Genomic DNA, 7,568 nt, shown 5'->3' with positions numbered 1-7,568 from the left:
CTTATTGATTAAGGCGCCACAAATGTTGAAACGTTGGTTGTCAAATTGTATTTATTTTTTTTTTACTTGTTTGGAATATGCTTTGCCACAGAGTGTCAGTAAGTTTTGTATATACAGGAAAGTTTACCGTCAATTAATGAAACTACTGAGCAGCAACCTTTTTGTATCTTTGCGCGCAACGTAATATTGTTTTTATTTTGAAGGTAAAATTACATAACTTCTGTTATCTATTATCCATCTTAACTCAGACTACCTTTACAGGGTTTTGTGGCTGTTAAATCTATTCCTGGATAACCGGGGTCCCACAGACAGAGTACAACACAATTGTCCATTAATTAAAAAATATATATATTTAATTATAAAGTCATTAATAAATACATTCAGGGTATGGATGCGGCCTCAAACGGGCCAGAAGTTGTCATTATTACAGACCCTCCAATAAGCCCACATTGGGACCTCCTTTTAGTTGAATTTACCTGCAGGGACTCAAATGTATGTTTTTGCTGTTGAATTGAACTTACCTGTCTGGGCGATGGCAGTGAGAATAAAACATGTAATTGTCTCATGCATTAGTTCTAATTTAGACCACTTCTAGCCAACATTACACGGAAAATTAAACTGTTGTTTGTTTCCCTAAAGCGACATCAAGGACCCCTGGAGATACTGAGGAAGACTCCGGACGCTGTGTAGTTATGTGGTGGCGACATCTGCTGGTTAAAACTGGTATTGACATTAGTCGACATCAAATTCGAGACAATCTCTGTCTTGCTGTGTTTTTGTATTTTCATGCATAAACCGACAAATGTAAAATAAACTACATCGGAAAACAAACACATCATCCCCACTGTGCAGTCTTTCAAAACGTTAAATCTGGATTAGAATAACCTTGTTTTTTATAATCCAGGCTCAGAAGGATTTAGCAAATTCTGACCCTTTTTTTGAACTTGTCAGGATCATTATGGTACTATAATATGTAGCTGTCAGATTTGTAGTCTATAAATAGACCTTTATCTCAACATGAAAAAAGTTAGATGACAAAATAGGTCCAATCAAAACGTCCGATTTCTTCTTGTTTGTTTACTCTTTATACAATGCATTAAATACTCATTTTAACATGTACTAAAAATGTACCAGTAACAAACTTCTGCTCTCCAGTGAGCATCGAAGTGCAACGCCTGAGTTCACAAATCGGCAACAGTCACCCTTGATTAACAGTTGGAGGTGATCCTGAAATCTAAACTGATTCGATCACCCAAATATTCGAAAGGATGTGGAGAACAGGCTGTATTGAAGATATGATTTTCAGCCATTTTACCTCTCAAGGATAAACCTGTGAGGAAGTTTTGGAAGGGAACATTTTGAATGACAAATTTGAAAAAGGTTGTTTTTGAGAAGGAAAGCCTCAAATAAGACACAATATAGTTTTTTAAAGCCCAGAATAGATTCCTCTGGAGGTTATTTACTTTTTAAAATGCAAATCTCCTAGACTATAAAGTTAATATTTAGGTTCATGGAGGAACATTTTTAACAACTCTTTCTATTGTGTCCTTGTTTCTGATGACATTCTGTCACTCAGTATTCCCTTCTGAAACCACGCAACAGCAAAATGTGAGCAGAAAACATTTTATTCAATAAGATTCATAAATAAATATGTGAAAGTCCCACTAATGTACCCCAACTGTCAAAATAAAGTATTTAAGACACATACCGGTACATATTTTATTTATTTAGTAAAGTTTTCAAATATACTTTAACTTCAGCACATCTCCCCACGTGGTGGTATAAATGTTATGTCAAAGCTTTGTCCACACAGTCAGGAATACAATTTTCTTGGGGAAATATTTCAAATTTAAAGATCCCCTCAGACATATTTTAAGGATATTCTGCTTTGAATAATAATTTGTGTCAGTTTTTTCCCCAAAAACGTTTATCAGTCTATAATCTACTCCTGCTCCCTCGTTGAAAAATACAGAATCAATGAATATGTACATTTTTTATTTTGAAAAGTTTCCCCACTGGTCACAAGACCTCTTCTACTTCACTGTGAAGTCCATTCTCAGTGTATGTGACCTGGAGTTTCCACATCACACTGTAAGTTGCATATTGGACCATGACTGGCTTCCAAACCAGTTGTGATGTCACAAAATCCTGCAGGTACGTCCAGGTGTGAAACTTAGATTTCAGGTGAGCACAGAGAAACTTTCCCCCTTCAGCAGATGAATGTCAGAACAAGTCATAGGCTATATTCAATTCAAAAGTACTTGAACTGGCCTATAAAATATGCACCATGTGTTAGTTTTTGGATTTTATTATTATCATTTTAAATGTAGAATGTTGCTGAGACGTGAGCTGAGCAACGATATCTTGGGTTTTTGTTTGCTTGCTTCCAAAACAATAAATAAACCACAACAACAACAACAACAACAACAACAACAACTTCTCTATGTACAATGGGCTTCTTTTACAATTGTCCCTACGCTGCATCAGTGGTCTTTTGATTTCAAGTTTATTTATTTTACTTATGACTGAATAGCCACTACTGGCTTAGTGTAGAGCAGGTCGTCCACCAATCAGAAGGTCGGCGGTTCGATCCCGGCATCCCCCAGCCCACCTGTCGAAGTGTCCTTGGGCAAGACATTGAATCCCAAGGGCTCCCGAGGGCTGTGCCTTCAGTGTGTGAATGTGATATGTGGTGTGAAGCACTGTGAGTGGTCAAAGAAGACTAGACTAGGCCCTATACAATTTCAGTCCGTTTTGCAATAGCCATATTTTTTTGTTTGTCTTATATTCCTCCTCCACGAGATTCCTTAGGGCAATGTGAAAACCATCGGGAGGCGAGGAGTGTTTAAAGGCCAATCAGTGGCGTAAGTTAGTTAAGACGGGCCCCAGTGCACGTTAATACGACGGGCCCCAGTGCACGTTAATATGACGGGGCCCAGGTGCAGTTACTAGTTATGAAGCGCACAGACACACACGGCGTATATATATTTGACCAACAATGTGTTGGATTTTACAGTCGAATGAGTTACTTAGGCTACTGTACTGGGAAAGTAGAGGTCGAAGAGCAAGCTATCAGAACCATGGACAGCGTTCTGACGGTCAAAGTGCTGAAACGTGACAACAAGCAGAGGAGCTGTCTATTTCACTGTGGTGCTGAAATGACCTCTGACTTTAACAAAAGGCGAGTGCACTCCTATTTGATATAAAGGCAAGAGATGATAGTAAAATGAAGCCTACAGCACAGGATGAGACAGAAGAGAGCTGCAATATTTAACACAAAACAACACCATGTCCCGAAAACTGGCCAGCTACACACAGTCTGCATAAATTACCTGTCTCCGAAATGATAACAACCTGTTAAATAGGGGCACGGCAGCCCATCAGATACCCCAAATCCCCTTGAAAAGCTTTGTAGCCAACTTGTAGCCTATAGTAAGCCTACCATAATGTATAACTTGTGTTGAAATTTATATCTAACACAATACGTCTTGTTCTCCATGTACAAAATGCACCAAAAACTTTTTTTGCAAACCCTTCATACAAAATAACATCTATTTGTAAAGAGGACTTTCTACAACCTAAAAGTATATATAGTAGTATAATGCTACACACCATGTGTGTATTACAGTGTCTGTGCAAGTATAACATGGCAACCCACCATTGAGTCTGGTTCTGTCAAGGAAGTTTTTCCTTGCCACTGTGGCCAAGTGCTTGCTCATGGTGGGATTTGTTGGGTCTCTGTAAATAATATTATAAAGAATATGGTCTAGACCTGCTCTATAGGAAAAGTGCAATGAGATAACTTCTGTTATGAATTGGCACTATATAAATAAAATTGAATTGAATTGAATTGAAAGTATTCTGTGCAATTATCATCACATATACTGTATCTCTATTAATGACAGGTGTATATAGTGTTTAAAGCGCTTACTTTCTATTCTCTATTTCTATTTTATTTTTATTTTATATGTATTATTTTTTTTATCTATCAACCTTTTTCCTGTATGTGTTGAACCTTGAGCTGCTGTAACAAGAAAATTTCCCCCAGTGTGGGATCGATGAAATGTATCTTATTTGACGTCAGCCCCAGTTGCTGACGATGCTCACATGATATCTGAAGTCAAGAGCTCTCTATAACAGTTGGTCCATGTCTGTAGCCGTTTCTTGCTGGATTATAAGCCTTCAAACATGCACCAAGGTCAAGGTTCAAAGGTCAGTATCTCAAAGCAGGAGCCACGAAAGATCTAAATACTGACATATCTTACTCTCCAGGTCGCGGCCTTTACAATGATGTATCTGGTTTAGCTCCAATATATATAAAGCTTTTTGTTTGTCTGTTTTTTCTTTTTTAGTGGAACTTGTGACCAAAATGAGTCATCTTCAGAGATTATTGTACAACACTGCTAGGGCATTACTACAGGCTTGGAGGAAGGCCTGAAGTGCTTGGGTTACGGCTGAAAAGACCAACCTGTTCTCATTCACAGGTCATCAAATACTGAGGCATGTGTAGGCTACTGTTCACACAACCCTGGAGATTCTTTGTATCTTTATGATTATTGGTTTTGGAATTTTATGTCAGCATGACATAGCCCATTCAATCAGAATCTGTTTTATTAGCCAATGCAAGCATACACAGAATGTGTCTTGGCGTTTGCTCCCAAAAAACGCAACACAGAATAATAATAATAATAATAATAGTAGACAAATGTAAGGTAAAAATAATAATAATTAAATAAACAAAGTCATATTAAAATTAAATTGACATTTTAAAATCTATTTACAGAATGGAATAGTAATAGTTGTGATATAAAACTTGAAATGAAATATTGACTGCACAAAAGAAATATGGACTGTGCTATGGACAAAGAAACTAAGTGTATGAAATATATGAAGGCGGCAAGAGCAAGAATTAAATGTGACGTGCATGAATAATTCAATTATGTAATAGTGGAGGTTGAATGCCATGCACAATATAAAGTCCAGTTTGATGATATACATGAACGTGACAAGTGCAGGGATTAAATGAGGGATGTGAAAGGTAAAGTCCACTTTGATAACCCCTTCTTAAGAAAGGTGATTTCATAATTAAATATCCTCAGCCACATATTCTTGGAAATGTAAAATTAAATGAGCAACTTCACATTTTACAATCACAGGTTATAAAATGCCTTTTCTCAACAGAGATAGTGGAGTTTGGATTCAGATTGCTGGAGTGAATGGACCCATTCCTCGGAGCGTTGAATATTGCCGCGGATGGTTTTACATTGGAGTTAAATGAAAGCCTGGTGCATCTCATACAGATGCTAAAGGGTACCTTGTATGTATGTATAGACATGCGTGCGCATGAGCAGTCCTCAGTTGTCCGTGTATGCATCTGTAAGTATGATCAAGTATGATGAAGGTGCAATATGTAAGAATTGAGACTACTCTCCACCTGTTGATTTCATACTCCAAAAAAATAGGGGCCAGTAAACTGCGACTTTCTTGACTTGCAAAATTATCTTTTAAATTGACAAACATCATATGTGTAATCCATGGCAGAATTCAAACAGGATCATAAAATAATTTGTCTCTTGCCATTGACTACCATACAAATTTTTTCTGAAATAAGGTCCCATGGGGGACACCGGAAGGGGAGGGACTTCACCTCTCTATACAGTACCAAGGTGATTTACAGCGGCTGCGACCACGACTCTGACTCCAGGGACGACAAAGACACGGTGGGTTCAGGCGGGTACACGAGAGACGTCAAGGCGGAGAGGAGTGAGAAGGTCGGGCATCAGAGAGGCAGTGACAGCATGTAGAGCCAGAATATTACCCCTTTAAAGGTACCTTGTGGCGTTTTGGACCACTAGTAGCGCTATGGAGCAGTTTCTTTATGAGCTCTGCCAATGGTTTCACAATATTCCACCAATCTACAGGTGGCGGTAATGTGCCATGAAATGCAGCAATGAGCCAGCAAAAGGCAGGGAAGAAGAAGACTGCTAGCAAGCAGAGCATCTTTAATCCATTGTTATTATAAAAAAAAAAAGATTAGTCCAGCTTTAATGTGAGGGTGGCTGCTTTGTTTTCTTTGTAAAACACGTTAAGTGTCCTCAGTTGTTTGTGGCTTGCAGTTGAGGATATGAAGACATACACAGTATTCCAGACTGGTGAAACTGCAGGGTTATGGGAGGAAGAAGAGACCCAACATGGTAAGGCAGAGGAGGATCCTGACATCCTGTGAATTCCTCAAAAAATATATCAACCATCCTTCCACTGAAGAAAATGTGAGTGTTACCATTAAAATAACCCTTGATAACTGGTGTTTTTATGTGTTTACAGTCCATACATCTGCTCTACAGATATCAAATTCACACGTAATCTGTGTTACAGCTTGACCAATTGATAAAAGACATGTCGAGGACACAGCAGGACAGCAGCGACAGCAAGTCAGAGAACACAGCACTGTCCCAGGACTTTGACGACGGGGCGTCACCTTCACCCACTGAGAGCTCCTCTGTTTCACCTCTTCAGCTTGCCAAAAAGCCAAAACAGAAATGACATGGAGAGACAGAAAGTTGTCCTATTGCAGCACGTTAGATGTTATTCAGCAGACAACCAGAGAGAGACTGTCAGGACTCGTTTGGTCTCACAATGGAACTGAAGAGGATACAAAACCCTGCACTGAGGAACAGAGTCAAAAGACAAATAATGACTATATTGTCTGATGCTCTTGACTCCGAGCAGGTGACAGACCCAGTCTTATACCAGCCCCAGCACACTTTCCCAAGGGAAGAATCCTACTCTATAACTGTAGTCATGCCTTTACATCTCACCTGTATTTTGTAAAACAGAAAGACTGAGATATTTTGTGGGATTTAGAAATGTTATCAGAATCAGAATCAGAAATACTTTATTTTTAAAATTTGTCTAAAAGTTGTACATCCAGTTTAATTACCAGAGTCTGAAATCAAATAGGTACAAAGGGGTCACAGGTAGTGATGGACCTACAGAGAATTATCACCTGAATCTGCAGCTCTCCTTGGCTTTCTGGAGCTTTATTGCGAGTTTCAGCTCATTGTTTAACTGTCTGGTCAACTTTACTGTTTTGGTTCACTCTCATAGTGTCGTTTTCGGCTGCAGCAGGCAGCTGTTTTCAGTGAAAAAGCAATAATAAACCTGTTGTACGCTACCACCTCAGCACCAAACGACAGACAGACACATTAGTGACTAGCTGGTGAACATAGTGTAGCATTTAGCAGCTAAAGAGCCAGATATATAATTCAGGAGCTGGGAGAGACCAAAAACAGAGCTAAAAAGGAGAGTGAATTTTGGATTTAATCAATCAGGTGGACACAAACACGACTACAGATTAATATTGCTCCATAACTGCTGGATTTGTAAATAAGTTACTTTTTGCCTACAAGTTAGAAGATGATGATATGTCAATGTTGTGTTTACAACTTGTTTCTGCTGCCCACTTAATTGGCCAAAAAATCAGTTATTGCAGGTTTAACTATAATGATACTGCTGCCAGTGCATTATTTTCTTCAAAAAAAGGATAAAACATTTTTGGACATGTCTGT

Source organism: Siniperca chuatsi, linkage group LG20 (assembly GCF_020085105.1).
Source record: "Siniperca chuatsi isolate FFG_IHB_CAS linkage group LG20, ASM2008510v1, whole genome shotgun sequence".
NCBI classification, from domain to species: domain Eukaryota; kingdom Metazoa; phylum Chordata; class Actinopteri; order Centrarchiformes; family Sinipercidae; genus Siniperca; species Siniperca chuatsi.
The sequence above is the reverse complement of the archived record's forward strand: the minus strand, read 5'-3'. Positions refer to the sequence as shown.